The following is a 14,177-nucleotide window of genomic DNA, read 5'->3' as shown; positions in this document are numbered from 1 at the left end:
TCACTGTGTACAAGATGTGCTGTATGGGTCTGATAGACTCTTGAGATAAGGGCAGTTGTGTTGCCAGAGATGGGCATAAAATATGGCTCCCTTGACAACTTTATAAACAGGATCCTTTTAGAGCTGCTTTCAAAGGCATTCTCTGGAGAGTTTTGCAAGGTTCAGGGGCCGTGGCTAAGAAAGTATTCAACCAATGAGTGACTTTATTAAAAATAAGACTATCCAGTGATAACCTCGATTGTAAAAGTATAACGTTCAGATATCTGTAATCATTGCAGGGAGACGCATGCAATGAAGCCAGGCACACGCAGTGAGGCCAGACGCATGCAGTGAGGCCAGACGCATGCAGTGAGGCCAGGCACATACAGTGAAGCCAGGCGAATGCAGTGAGGCCAGGCGCATGCAGTGAGGCCAGGCGCATGCAGTGAAGCCAGGCGCATGCAGTGAGGCCAGACACATGCAATGAGGCAAGGCACATGCAGTGTATGCAGTGAGGCCAGACGCATGAAGTGAGGCCAGACGCATGCAATGAGGCCAGACGCATGCAGTGAGGCCAGACGCATGCAGTGAGGCCAGGCGCATGCAGTGAGGCCAGGCGCATGCAAGGAGGCCAGGCGCATGCAAGGAGGCAAGGCGCATGAGGTGTTGAAGGTAGCCAGAGACAGATATCCATTTGTCAGTCCACTTTAAGAACAAGACTCGTTACGTCCGTCATAGTCGCCTGAATCCATTGATATGACTCATGTTTCTAAGTATTAGAGAAAATAAGTTATGAGTGTGTTTAGATATTGAGGCAAAGATTTAAACGCATTTTTTAGGAGTTTTTTTAAACTGTCGTAAAACCGTCAACCTAGACGCTGATTTACGACAGGGGTGGGCTTATCTATTTATAAAATGTGTTACCAGGAAGTAATACATTGAGAGTTACCTCTCGTTTTCACGTATGTCCTGGGCACAGAGTTAGTGTCCTGGACACAGAGTTAGTGCCCTGGGCATAGAGTTAGTGTCCTGGGCACAGAGTTAGTGTCCTGGGAACAGAGTTAGTGTCCTGGGCACAGAGTTAGTGTCCTGGGCACAGAGTTATGTGGTTTAAATGGGAAAATAATGGTATATAGGGCTTGCCCTGGAGTTATGAAATCAGAATTCAACAGGGGTGTGTTTTGGACCAAACAAGTGATATTTCATATTTCTACGCCAGTGACCTCTCTGGGGGGGAAAACCTATGACATATGGTAATGTACTGTATAGGGATTTCTGTTTTATGCTTTATCCCAGGGGTGCGCAAAGTGGGGGGTGCGCGCACTCCATGGGGGGCAGTAGAATTTCCGTGGGGGGCGCAGCGGCTACAGACGTCCCGCGCTCTCCCCCGAGGCGTTTAAATTAAATGCCGGGGGGACCACGCGAGGTCTCTGCAGCTTCTCCTACCTGGTCTTCGGTGACGCGTTGCCATGGTAACAGGCATCAAATGACAGTGCAAGGTCACGAGATGTCACATTGCCATGGCAACGTGACGTCACATGACCCCGGACCGTCATTTGACGCCAGAGCCGAGGAGATGGGGGGGGCGCGAGCCGGGAGGTAAGCAGGCGGGGGGGGGGGGGGGGGGCGCAGGTTAAAAACGTTGCGCACCCCTGCTTTATCCTGTTATTTTAAGCAGATTGTTTTGCATTTATTGTAACTGTATGTTCTTGTAATTATTCTTTTCTGTAATCAGAAGCGCAGTATTTTTATGTAATAACCAATTCTTTAATAAGTATGATGGTGCTCGTCTCCGATTAGGAAGCGGACCCGCAGAGCTGAGGTACGGATGCCAATTAACCGACCAAAGCCATGGGACAGAGTCCTGTTAGAGTATCCGTTGTCGGTAAGCAGGCAAAGGGTCAGGGCAGACGGCAGTGGTGCAGAATCCAGGCGACAGGCAAAAGGTCAGGGCAGGCGGAAGGCAGCGAGGTCGGGGTCATGGTCAGGGGTCAGCAACAGGAATTCCTAATTAACAGGGAAGCCACAGGGATAGGCAAGCCACAGCAACAGGCAAACCACACAGAAGGCTCAGCAATGGGGAAGGCTCACGAACTAGAGCCCAGGGTGGCCAGGAACACAACGGAAGTATACAATGCTCAGGCAGAGGCTGGAAGTCACGGGCTGCTATTTAAGCCCTTGAACATGTGCAGCCAATATAGCAAGCTGCCAGTAATGAAAATGTCCACAGCAGCCAGGTAGGGGCGGGTTCCAGTCAAAGCCTGGACTGGAACCCTCACAGTGCTGCTTTGGGGCTCTGAATGAACTGATGCGCGCTCAGGAGAGAGTATTTACATTTTCAGACACATTTTGCTACATCAGATTTTTCTGTGTTAAGTGCATAGTTGTTTCTATAATAAACGGGGACCTGAGACCCTGGCAGATATATATAATTATACATATTTAGCATAATTTCTCGAGTGGTGGAAGTGTATAGATATGATTGCAATTGAATACGGGGTTAATATTAACTAATTGAAAGTACCTTGCGCAGGAGAAAAGTGATTTGGCTAAAGTAGCCGTGTGTATTAACCCTGGTTGCATATCTTAGGCCTCGTCCAGGGTGAAGGCTCGCTCGCGTGCTCATGCGCAACGTCAGCGTGAGACAATGAGAGCGGCTGTAGTGAGCATGCGCGTGCACGTGAGAGTTCAGAGGAGCGCTGCTTGAGGAGACAAATCAATTTGTATTTGTCGTACGATGGCCGGGTCACGTGACCGGTACGCCCTATAAGTGCAAACCAGATCCGTGACGTCACACGTCCCCCCCGCCCCCCCTTCCCCAGCACGATCCCTCACGCGCGCTACAGCCAGGGCCAGGAATCGCTCCAGCTTGCTCAGCGTGTGACGTCAATGTGCTCGAGAGCGAGCATTTACCCTGGTCGAGGCCTAAATCACGTGCTCGCTTGTGTGCTGTTCTTGACAGATGGTATATTGGGACGGAGTTAGGGGAAATATTGTTAATTTGAGGGAGCTTTGCGAAGGTTAAAGTGGGCCTGCTAAAGAGCTGTGTAGTTTCCCGTGTCCCGTAGGCAGGTCACATGCTCACAGGTGTGCCGTACGTGACAGCATCCAACATCTGTCTAGTACTAAAAAGGAAGATCAAAAAAGCCAGGAAATCTCCCACAAATCAAACTCTCTCAAGTGTCTTCTAACTGAGACGTAACAAGTGTGGGCATATAATGTTGAATTCTTGGTTACAGTATTTAGGGTTGGGATATTGAGGCACAAATAGGACAAGGTCGAAGAGAGCACATGAAAAGCTTGTAAGTTACTAAAACTAATGAAATATCACAGATTACATGTTACATAGTTACACCGTTACATAGTTACATAGTTACATAGTAGATGAGGTTGAAAAAAGACGTACGTCCATCAAGTTCAACCTATGCTAATTTAGACAACAGATACTTTATCCTTTATCTATACTTACTTATTGATCCAGAGGAAGGCAAACAAAAAACCCCAGTGTCATATCATCCAATGATATCTCATAAGGGGAAAAATAAATTAATTCCTGACTCCAAGAATTGGCAATCGGATTAATCCCTGGATCAACATCCTTCCCATATATACTTATTTGGTATAACCCTGTATACCTTTCCCATCTAAAAAGATGTCCAACCTTTTTTTGAACAAATCTATTGTATCTGCCATCACAGTCTCCATGGGTAATGAATTCCACATTTTAACTGCCCTTACTGTAAAGAACCCTTTCCTTTGTTGCTGGTGAAATTTCCTTTCCTCCAGCCTTAAGGGATGGCCCCGAGTCCTTTGTACTGCCCGTGGGATGAATAGTTCTTTTGAAAGCTCCTTGTATTGTCCCTGAATATATTTGTATATAGTTATCATATCCCCTCTTAGACACCTCTTTTCTAATGTTGTCATGGAACAGGAATACCCCTGTCTGCATTTCTGTCTCACCCCCCCCTTGTCCTTGCAGCCCTGCTTGTCAGCATGCTTAGTGGCAGCTGTATGTATTTGGTTCTACATGCAACTCCAATGCTTGTGTGATAATACAGAGCCATTTCCCCCTTTCCAGCAGTCTGCTGCATTAAGATGCTACATTTTGCTACATGTTGCAGCTTCTCCAGGCACTCCTGTGAGTTGCCATGGCAGCCCCAGCCAAATGGGTTAGTCTGCTGTCTTCCCCTCTGTTCTGCCCACAGATGGTCTGTCCCCAGACTATCTGACACCCAGCATACACTGCTTTATCCTTTCCACCATTTCCCAGGACTCGTGAGTACCTCTCTGTAAAACCCTGTAATGGTGCTGAAGGAGAATCTTTTCACCTCCCTTGATCACTGAGCACACACAGAGACACCTACACCTCTACACAAGAGACTGTACCTTATCCTGTTTTCCCTCAATAAAACCAAGAAAAGAAACAGATCTTGTCGTGCTTAGGAAAGAGGGCGAGTTGGCACTATCTGAGCTAAGACATAACCACGTGATCCTCTAGCTTCCAGAATAGTGAAAAGATAATCGTGTGCCTTACAGACACTTACAGGAGCTGCTACTCCAGTCTCCATTATACAGAGTGGCCTCTACAGCAGTACAAGCAAGCAACTTACACAGCTATACAGAGCAACCTCTATACTACACAAAGGAAGCACCAAGTAGCTAAAACTGCACACAGTCTGCAGCTTTCACAGACAACCAGTAGCTCAAACTGCACAGCAGCCTTGCAACAAACAGTGCTTCTCTCACAATTCCTAACTGCCTTTTTCTCTGTCTGAGTCCACCCGCTGCTCAGCCCCACAGTGAGGAGCCAACGGACACCTGTAAGTACAGCTACCCCAACGCTGCACGCTGCAGGACACCGCTCGGCATCATCTGAGACAGACGCCCATCGCTGAAAAGGTAAAAGACCGCACGCCACACGCACTGGCAAAAGGCCTACACACACCTACAGCATGGCAGAACTCAGAGCCTCACCAGACATCACGCAGGAAAGCGATCTCTCAGACACAGAGACCGCTGCGCATCTGCAACAGGCGCAGGCAGGCGCAAGGCCCAAACGGACAGTCACACTGACACAAAAGGGCCGTGAAAAATATGAGAGCGACATTGAAGCGCACCGCGCTAAATTAGAGTTGGCCTGGGAAACAACCGCATTGGAGTGACGCAATGTCGTTAGTATTGGCGATAATGCACAACAGCTCGCGCAGGCAATTATTCAAATAAAGTCTGATCACTCGTGCTACCAAGGGCTGTCAGAAACATACATCACCTACTTGACCAGAACAAACACCGGCGAAAGCCTGCAAGAAAGAGACTTACAAAATAACATTGATCTCGCACGTGACAGCCGCATGCGGGCCGCCATCACAGACGCTCAAAGCGTGAGAAAAGAGCTCCTCCTGGAGACCGCATCGCAGCGCTCAAGCATATCCAGGCACTCATCTAGATCAGCGCAGTCTAACGCGTCCAGCGCAAGCACAAACGCTACCAAGGCGCGAGCCACCGCAGAGGCCGCACGTGCCAGGGCCGAATATAGTCGCAGAGAGGCAGCCGTAAGGGCAGAAAAAGCGCGCATAGAAGAGGAGGAGCAGAATGCCGCCGCCGCTGCCAATGCCGCCACTGCGCGTAGGAAAGCCGAATTTGATGCGGAACTAGAGGCGCTTAATCAAGAGAAGGAAGCCGCCGCCGCCATAGCCCAAGCTGAAGTCCTAGAAGCAGCCGCGCAACAGGATGGCGGGGAGCAACCCTACAGACGGATTGCCTCAGAGGATCCAGTCCAACGCACTGAAGACTACGTCAGGAGCCTCTTCAGCGTGAACACCAGCGCACCATCTCAACACGGATGGAGCGACTCCACAGATACCGAAAACTCGCTAGGACCACGAGGAGAAGACGCTGCTCCGTCAATGGCACACGCTGCCTGGGATAGCCACAGCCGCAACAGTGATCCACACGCCAGAGCGCACACGGATGCACCACAACAGGCTCGTAATCCAGGTACACCCACGCGGGAGAAAACAGCCCCTCACACTGGCCAGCAGCCATCACGCGTCCACGCCAAGGAAGAGGCGACCGCACAGACCATCCCAGCAACTACCTCAGAACGGGGCAAACGCGCCGATGTCTCAGGTCTGACAGACATAGCCAAGTACATGATCCGGCGCGACTTGGTGCACGCAGGACTCATCAGCTTCGACGACCGCCCTGAGAACTACCGGACGTGGAAGTTCACGTTCAAAGACGCAATCGACAGCTTGGACTTCTCAGCAAGGGAAGAGCTCAACCTGTTAGTTAAGTTCTTGGGGAACGTATCCAGGGAGCAAGCGCAGAGACTTCGGACGGCAAACGCACATCAACCCCAAGTAGGTCTGGACCTAGTGTGGGAAAGGCTAGAAGAGACCTATGGCAGCCCTGAAGCAGTCGAAGATTCACTCTTCAAAAGAATCGAGAGCTTCCCCAAGATCACAACTAAAGACTACTCGAAGTTACGAGATCTTGGGGACCTGCTGCAAGAACTGGAGTTCGCAAGGAAAGACCATTCTTTAATAGGTCTCAACGCCCTAGATTCAGCTCGTGGAGTGAGACCCATCCTGGAGAAACTACCCTTCAACCTCCAAGAAAGGTGGCTTTCACAAGGCTCCAAATACAAAAGGGAGAAGCAAGTCGTCTTCCCCCCATTCTCATTCTTCGTGAGCTTCATCCGCGAAGCGGCAAGGACAAGAAACGATCCCAGTTTCATCTTAGGTGCGCAAACCACATACAGTGCAAGCAGCCCGAAGAACGAGAGACCAGCGACGAGATATGGTAACCCCCAAACACCCATCTCGGCCCGCAGGACGGACGTGCCTCCCACGACCCAAACTACTCCCGATCAGTCGGTGGCCGGAGACAAGGAACCAAGGGACCCAAACAGGGAATGTCCCATACACAAGAAGCCACACCCACTCAACAAGTGCTTTGGGTTCAGGATGAAGTCCCTAGAGGAACGCAAGAGGTTACTTGGAGAATTCGGAGTTTGCTTCAAGTGCTGCGGTTCCACGACCCATCTAGCCAGGGACTGTAAGGAAGAGATCAAATGCACAGTGTGCGAGAGTGACAAGCACGTGACAGCGTTACACCCAGAGGCGATGACACTCCACCAACTCAAGAACCCATCCTCCATAGCGGAGCATGGCAGGGAGAAAGAAGAAGGAGAGTCAACATCCGTCACATCTCAGCGCACTGAAGTTTGCGGAAAAGAAGGTGACAAAATGTCCTGCTCCAAAATATGCCTTGTCGCAGTGCACCCCCAGGGACAACCTGAGAAGGCTATTCGGATGTACGCAATCCTCGACGACCAGAGCAACCGATCACTGGTCAGGTCAGAGTTCTTCGACATATTTAACATACAAGATGGTGCTTCTCCTTACACTCTCAGAACGTGCGCAGGGCAAATGGAGACCACAGGGAGAAGAGTGAATGGCTACACCATATGCTCAATAGACGGCAAAGTGAACATACCCCTTCCCACACTCATCGAGTGCAACCACATGGCCACAAACAGGGACGAAATACCCACACCAGACGTGGCACTCCTTTACCCCCACCTCAAAGGAATAGCCAACCACATCCGGCCGGTGGAACAAGACGCCAAGATCCTGCTGCTGCTTGGTAGGGACATCATGAGAGTACATAAAGTCCGTAAACAGCACAACGGACCCCACAACGCGCCATACGCCCAAAGACTCGACCTAGGATGGGTGATAGTGGGCAACTCGTGCACTAACAAAGAGCACGGGCAAGACTACGTCGATGCCCGCAGAACGGAGGTGACAGAATGTGGACACACATCTTTCTCCGAACCATGTCTTGGCCATCTCCAAGTGACCGAAGGGCCAAGTGAAGAGAAAAGACAAGGTCATACCCCTGAGACCAACAAAGACATCCCCACGCCGATGGGATGCGACAATGGCTTAGGATGCTCAGCAGTCCAGACAGCCAAGGATGATGAGTCGACTCCACCGATGGAAGAGAGTAACCTCCCAAAGGTGACCGACAAAAGGATCGTCCTAAAAACAACAAACAATCAGACAATACTCCCGCGAGCAAGGGCACAATTAAGACGTACAGTTCTTCCTCTCCACAGAGTATCAAGCAACAGAGCAACCAATTGCCACGGCTGGCATAGCCGCAAAAGATTGCGCCCCACAGGCGAAGCCACAGTGTCAAAAAGACTGTTCGTTCAAACACGTAAGAGGGGACAGTTGCAGAGACATTTCCCAAAAGGATTTACAAGGACAAAAGAGACTGTTCTTCGTCATGTCCAGGGAGAAAACAACCTCCCGACGGCAGTCAACAAAGGAACACAAAAGCGTTTCACCAAACTACGCGAAGATGTTCTCGTGCAAGAGAAATGTACCGATGAACTACGGTGCACAGTGTTCCAGACAACAAGGAACGATGACAAACAAACACCATCGAGGGAAGATAGAGGATTCCCGAGGTTAACTGTCAAGGAGCTCTCTAAAGACGGACTAAGCAGTCGGGTGACTCCGCTACCATTCCGTTCACCAAGGAGGCGCTTCCCAAACAATGGAGAACATGCCATCTCTAGGTTCACCTCGCACCACTGCGGCCTACAAAGGGAACCAGAGACCAAAAACAACTTTGTGGTCTTCATCCAGAAGATATTCTTTACCGGCCACGCAAAGCCAGCACCTCTAATAGAGGAAGGTGAAGAATGTCGGTACCTCCAATCACCTGGGGCCTACCACCCTCAGGAACCCGATCAAATCCGGGTAGTGTTCAACCCTAGCGCTCAACTCCAGGGAGTCTCCCTGAACGACACCCTCCTCACTGGACAAGACTTGACGATCAGTCTTCCAGGGACATTAATCCGCTTCCTAAAGGAACCTAAAGCCATCTCCTTCCGCCAAACGCCAGGTGATGGGATGACAAACTACCATGACTGGCACATCCACGAGGCGATGCACTCTGTAGAGAAAGCTACAGAGTCAAAGGTACTGTTCTCTCACAAAGTCGAAAGGAAACAGTGCCAGAGACTTTCACAGAAAGACATTGTGGTGAAACCAGCAAACCTGGAGCGGTTCATCCATCCAATATCCTTTGCTAAAAGACTTTACCAAGGGATTTCAACACCAGTGGTGCCGGCCGGTATCACCTCGTTATGTGGACATGGACTTTGCATTATTATGTTGTTATGTTGTATGCATTGCACATATGTTCCACATAGCCTACCATATAGTGGTATCTACAGATACCAGACGGGGAGTGTCATGGAACAGGAATACCCCTGTCTGCATTTCTGTCTCACCCCCCCCTTGTCCTTGCAGCCCTGCTTGTCAGCATGCTTAGTGGCAGCTGTATGTATTTGGTTCTACATGCAACTCCAATGCTTGTGTGATAATACAGAGCCATTTCCCCCTTTCCAGCAGTCTGCTGCATTAAGATGCTACATTTTGCTACATGTTGCAGCTTCTCCAGGCACTCCTGTGAGTTGCCATGGCAGCCCCAGCCAAATGGGTTAGTCTGCTGTCTTCCCCTCTGTTCTGCCCACAGATGGTCTGTCCCCAGACTATCTGACACCCAGCATACACTGCTTCATCCTTTCCACCATTTCCCAGGACTCGTGAGTACCTCTCTGTAAAACCCTGTAATGGTGCTGAAGGAGAATCTTTTCACCTCCCTTGATCACTGAGCACACACAGAGACACCTACACCTCTACACAAGAGACTGTACCTTATCCTGTTTTCCCTCAATAAAACCAAGAAAAGAAACAGATCTTGTCGTGCTTAGGAAAGAGGGCGAGTTGGCACTATCTGAGCTAAGACATAACCACGTGATCCTCTAGCTTCCAGAATAAATGTAAATAAATCTAATTTAGCTAGCCTCTCCTCATAAGTTAGATTGTCCATCCCCTTTATTAATTTGGTGGCTCTTCTCTGCACTCTCTCTAGTTCCATAATGTCTTTTCTTAGGATTGGTGCCCAAAAATGTACTCCATATTCAAGGTGTGGTCTTACTAATGCTTTGTAAAGGGGCATAATAATGTTTACTTCCCTTCCATCCATTGCCCGTTTGATGCAAGATAAGATCTTGTTTGCCTTTGCAGCTACTGCATGACATTGGGCACTATTGCTAAGCCTGCTGTCTACAAGCACTCCTAAATCCTTCTCCATCAAGGATTCCCCCAATATATCTCCATTTAATTTGTAAGTCGCCTTTTTATTCTTGCATCCCAAATGCATAACCTTACATTTATCTGTATTAAACCTCATCTGCCATTTACCTGCCCACGTTTCCAGTCTCTCCAAGTCCTTATGAAGAGAAATTACATCCTGCTCTGATTCTATCACCTTACACAATTTAGCATCATCAGCAAAGATGGAGACTTTGCTCTCGATGCCAACCTCAAGGTCATTAATAAACAAGTTAAAAAGCAGCGGTCCCAGTACCGATCCCTGAGATACTCCACTCACAGCTTTAGCCCAACCTGAAAAAGTTCCATTAATGACAACCCTCTGTTGTCTGTCCTTTAACCAGTTTTCAATCCAGGTGCTTATATTATTACTGAGTCCAATTTTCTTTATTTTGTACACCAACCTCTTGTGGGAAACCGTATCAAAAGCCTTTGCAAAATCTAAGTAGATTTTTTTAGGCTGTTCTTAATCTCCAATATACTGTGAGTTTACGTAAACCTGTCCTAGTTGAGCCTTCTAGAAATTTGGTAGATCAAAGGGTAGAGAACCCACTGACAAACGTACCACCATCCGTGTGCCAAGAAGCTAAAACACAGACGTCTTGTGTATTAAAAATTGCATCGGATAGAAGAGCATAAACACACAACTCTATGGTACAGATACATTTATTAATACCGTTAAAAGTAAAGTAATTTATCCCACTCACAAGTAAGGTGCTTGCACTCAAGCTCAAGGATGTGGCATTCAAGTCAGTGGAGTAGACGCTCCTTCCATAGACACATTTCTTTTTCACCTTCTCCCCCTCAGAAAACGCTGCCGATGCTGCTACTAGCCGCCGCGCACTGTTACTTCTGGGTATTCGTGATGACATCACGTCATCTTGGAGATGAGTGGCCGTCACTGGGTCCCGCCTTCTCCTTCAGCCCTACGCGTTTCGCAGATCCACTGTCCGCTTCCTCTGTGTATTAAGGAAACAACCAGATATATCAAAAGAAAAAATCCTATTGATTTTACTGGGATTATGCTCTGTAATACATCTTGTACAGTTTGTGTGCTCCAGAATTGCACTAATTTTGCCCCGGTGCATCTCTCCCCCCCCCCCCCACACACACTCGTTTGTTTGCTTTTAAAGCTGCAGACCAAGCTGTCCTTTTTTTTTTTTTAATATAAAGGTCCGTTCTCCTGTTAGGCTGCGTCCAGGGTGAATCCAGCCGGGCGGAGGCGCGCTGAAGCTGAGGGAAAGCGGGTGCGTTCCCTGGCCTTAGACCGCGTGCCGTCCGGGGGCGTGTCGGGGGGGGGGACGTGACGTCACGGAGCTGGTTCGCCCTCATTGGGCGAACCGCTCACGTGACCGGCCCTGCGCTCCCGTGAGCGCCAAATCTAAAATTTTCTTAAGACCCACGCTTCCGCACACTTGCGTGCGCGAGCCCCTGCTAAAGCCACTCTCATTGTGGCTGCAGGGGCTCACTGCCGAGCAGCAGTGCGCCTAAGCGCTGACCATGCCCGAGGCCTAATCGATCGCTGAAGATTCGGCTTGGGGTTCACTAAATGCATCTTGTGTCCTCTTCTGCTGCACTGACAGTCAAAGTTCTGTGAGGAAGATCATGTGACCAGGCAGGCACTAGATTCCATTGATTCACTGTTAGAGAGGGCAGAGCTCAAAAAGGTGAGGCTGTTTCAGAAGGGGAAGGGGATGTGACTTTGTAAATGGCTGCTATAGGAACAAAAATGCTTGTTACATTAGAATACATTAAACCAGGCCTGTACAACTTGTAAAGTGATAAGGGCCGAACTGCTCCAAAGAAAACTGATTTGGGCCGCACGGGTAAAATCATCATCGTGATCATCATCATCATCATCATATTTCCCTCAGCACCCCTCATCATCATCATCCTCATTATATCTTCTCTCCCCTCCCTCACAGATCATCATCATATCACCCCCTCCCCCCCCCCCAACCCACTGACCTGCACAGGCACAGACACTGACCTGCACCGGCACAGACACTGACCTGCACCGGCACAGACACTGACCTGCACCGGCACAGACACTAACCTGCACAGACACAGACCTGCACAGAAACAGACACTGTCACACTGCCACTCTGCCACTGTGACACTGCCACAGCCACAGCGACACTGCCACAGCCACACTGCCACAGCCACACACTGCCACACTGACACTGCCACACTGACACTGCCACACTGACACTGCCATACTGACACACGCTCTGAGGAGCAGCTGCAGGGGGGGGTGTCCTACCTTTCACTGTAGAGCATGGCTGGAGGGAGGGGGGAAGCCATCTTGGTCCCTGGCAGCAGGCACCTCACTTCCTGCTCTCACTAATGAGGCTCCGCTGTCACTAAGGCTGCGGTCCCAGTAATGTCTGTGACACGCGCGCCCGGCAGGGGGGGGAGGGGGGCGGTGCGTGCACAGCGCTAACCGCGATCTGCGGTTTGAGGGGAGAGAGGGAGCTTGCGACAGGAGGGGGCGTGGCAGTGACTGGGACCGCAGCCTGACCCCACCCCCACCCTCTGCAATCAGACCCCGCCCCCACCCTCTGCAGTCAGACCCCGCTCCACCCTCTGCAGTCAGTCCCCGCCCCCGCCCTCTGCAGTCAGACCCCGCCCTCTGCAGTCAGACCCCGCCCCTGCCCTCTGCAGTCAGACCCCGCCCCCGCCCTCTGCAGTCAGACCCCGCCCCCACCCTCTGCAGTCAGACCCCGCCCTCTGCAGTCAGACCCCGCCCCCACCCTCTGCAGTCAGACCCCGCCCCCGCCCTCTGCAGTCAGACCCCGCCCCCACCCTCTGCAGTCAGACCCCGCCCTCTGCAGTCAGACCCCACCCCCGCCCTCTGCAGTCAGACCCCGCCCCCGCCCTCTGCAGTCAGACCGGCCTCAGCTCTGTCCCTTCTCTCCTCTCTGCCTGCAGGGGATCGCATCAAACTGCTACTGTAGCACTCCTTCCCTAATAGGCAGAGGGGGTTGGGGGGGGGGGGGGCCAGCATCACAATGCTAGCGCTCCTCAATCTGTCGGCAGAGCGGGCTCAGGAGGGGTGGGGGGCATGTCAAAATGCTGGTGCTCCTTCCCTCCCGTATGCTGTGCAGGCCGCATTAAACATTTCTTAAAAAAAAATTTTTTTAAAGTGCTACAGGTATTTTATCATAGTACATAACCGATTTATTTAAAAAAAATACACATGTAGGATATTGCTTGAACTGCAGCTTTTAATATGATTACGTTTTGTTTAATGCTTTTACTGCCAGAGAGACTTTCAACACATCACAATGCAGCCATTATGCTCTTGCATTTCTTTAGCACATGTTCATCTTTCTGAGCCAGGTGACATTGCCTCGTGAACTAAATCTGATGCCACAGGAGGGCATTATTGTGATCGTTTAGGGTAGCACATGTGTTTATTACAAAACCTATTCATTGTAACTCATTTATATTAATTTACGTTTCTTACATCACTCGGTACAAAACCTGTTTTTTTATCCTCGTCTTTTGAACAAACAATGACATTCTAAAACCCTGACATAAATGGCAGCCAGCCAGACGTTACGCCTAAATATTTACACTGTCAGTGTGACCTGAAGTCCCCGTGTTTATGTGTCTCTGGATACTAGTATATTTGTACTGTATGTTGCTGTATATGAACGTACTGTACAGCAGGGGCTCTCAACTCCAGTCCTCAAGAACCCCCAACAGGTCAGGTTTTCAGGATACCCCTGCTTCAGCACAGGTGGCTCAATCAGCTCACATCGTTGAGTGAAATGCCCGATAGGGTGGTCCCTATCTTCACAGCCTTTACAACACTGCAGTCCCCTGCACCTTCTACTCCCGAGGCACCGCTCAAACTCAAGCTGTCCGCCGCATTAAAGTCCGGGGGATCCGGAAACGCGAGACCTGGGCAGAGAGAGCACATCCTCTACATCGTGGAAGCCGGCATCGGAGGAGTCCTCCGGCTCAGGGGTGCGCAAACTTTTTTTGCGGCGC

At 50.1% G+C, this 14,177-nt stretch overlaps 1 protein-coding gene across 3 annotated transcripts in view; it reads left to right on the top strand.

Moving 5' to 3' along the window:
• PXYLP1 (2-phosphoxylose phosphatase 1) overlaps window positions 1-14,177 on the top strand; it is a 68,851-nt gene that overhangs the window by 29,178 nt on the left and 25,496 nt on the right. The window lies entirely within an intron of this gene.

This window comes from Ascaphus truei, chromosome 14, assembly GCF_040206685.1.
Source record: "Ascaphus truei isolate aAscTru1 chromosome 14, aAscTru1.hap1, whole genome shotgun sequence".
Classification (NCBI taxonomy): domain Eukaryota; kingdom Metazoa; phylum Chordata; class Amphibia; order Anura; family Ascaphidae; genus Ascaphus; species Ascaphus truei.
Note: the sequence above shows the minus strand (reverse complement) of the source record. Positions and strands in the feature narration are given on the sequence as shown.